The 1749-nt window shown below is 54.8% G+C and overlaps 1 protein-coding gene across 1 annotated transcript in view; it reads left to right on the plus strand.

Annotated features, from left to right (window-relative positions):
• The window catches only part of Clec2l (C-type lectin domain family 2 member L), a 30266-nt gene that overhangs the window by 12303 nt on the left and 16214 nt on the right, over nucleotides 1-1749 (plus strand). The window lies entirely within an intron of this gene.

Here is a 1749-nt window from a genome sequence, read left to right on the forward strand (position 1 = left end):
TGCTACAGCTACCTCCACCACTGCTGCCGCTGCTGCCAGAGCCACCACCACCACTGTTCACGCAGGGTCTTTAGCTCTTGAACTTATTGTATAGTTGAGGCTGACCTTGACTAACACTGAGTTAATAACACTGAGATGCCAGAGATGGAACCCAGGGCTTTGTGTATTCTAGGTGTCTTGGTTACTTTTCTATTGTTGTGAAGACACACCACAGCCAAGACAACCCGTGGAAGAGTTTATGGGGCTTACAGTTCTGGAGGGTTAGAGTCCAGGGCTGTCATGGCACAGAGCATGGCAGCAGGGCAGGAAGGGATGGTCCTGGGGCAGTAACTGAGAGCTCACATCTCATCCACAAGGACAAGGCAGAGGGAGGGAGGAAGGGAGGGAGGGAGGGAGGAAGGGAGGGAGAAAGAGGCCCTTGTTGGAGGCTGAGGCTGGGGCAGATCCTCTGAGAGGATCAGGAAAGAGGTCAGGACATCTGGCTGAGGAGAAGCCTTGTCAGCCACACATCTGCCATGGCTGCTTCAGAAACTCCCTTGGCCTTTTTGGTTGTTATTCCTAGAGACAGGGTCTCACTATACAAGCCAAGTTGGCCTCAGTCTTATGTAGTCCTGGGTTGACCTCAAACTCTTAATTATTCTTCAGCCTCCTAGGCAGCAGAATGACACACTTGGGCTCCCATGTTTGGCTTTGCCCTGGGCGTCCTTAAGTCTTTCTCAACGCAATGGGGAGGGTGCTAGTTACTGTATGACGTCTCCACTGCTTAGCTAGGTTGTGAAGGACATACTCAGTAATCCCAGCATTTGGGAGGAGGATGGCTGCAAGCTGGGGGCTAGCCTGCTCTACTGTGAGCTCCAGGTCAGCCAGAACTACATAGTTGGACCCAGTCTCAAAAAAATCCCAAAAGAGTGGCCGAGGAATGACTTAGCAGGTAAAATACTTGCCACACAAGCGTAAGGACTGAGTTCGGATCCCCAGCGCCCCTGTGAAAACTGGGCTGGCTCCAAGCGTCAGAAAGCCAGCAATGAGGGGAGGGGCCAGGGAAAGACGCATCCATGGAGCAGATTGGCCAGCTAGTCTAGCTGAATTGGTGAGCCTCACTTTCAGTTAGAGAGCCTGTCTCAAAAATGTAAGAGACTGTCTAGTGTGGTGGTGGATGCCTTTAATCGCAGTCCTTGGGAGGCAGAGTCAGGCTGTGAGTCTACGTCGTAATGAGTTCCAGGGCTGTATTAAAAGAAAAAAAAGGTGAAAGTGAATATACCATAAAGACCCCTGGCTTCCATGTGCAATTGCGAACTTTCACACATAAACCAGAAACCAGGAGGGGGAGCGGAGGGGAGGGAGAAGGTGGGGGAGTCCCTGAATCAGTAGATAGCGCTGCTCTGCCTTGTCCCCTTGAACCTTGGTTCGACAGTGTGGGATGTTTCTCTTAGCTACTGAGAATCTGGGAGTCAAATCTCAGCTCCGATCCGATCCGTGTGCTCTGCCTCCAGGTTACCCCAGGAGCAGCCTTCCCAGAGCCTTGTCCCCCTCTCCTCCCCTTTTTAGAAGATGCCCAGCAGGAGGCTCTGGAGGAGGAGCGCCTAGGCTCGTCGCTGTCCTGGTGGCGGGGCTGGTGACCTGGGCTGTCCTCCCTCCCCGCAACCCCGCCCGCGGTCGCAGCTCCCGTGCAGTCCCGGCTCCTCCCCCGCGCGGGGCTCGGCGCACAGGCTGCGGCGCGCACAGCGGGGACCAGAGCGGCTCCGGCGC

Source organism: Microtus ochrogaster, unplaced genomic scaffold (genome assembly GCF_000317375.1).
Source record: "Microtus ochrogaster isolate Prairie Vole_2 unplaced genomic scaffold, MicOch1.0 UNK4, whole genome shotgun sequence".
Taxonomy (NCBI): Eukaryota; Metazoa; Chordata; class Mammalia; order Rodentia; family Cricetidae; genus Microtus; species Microtus ochrogaster.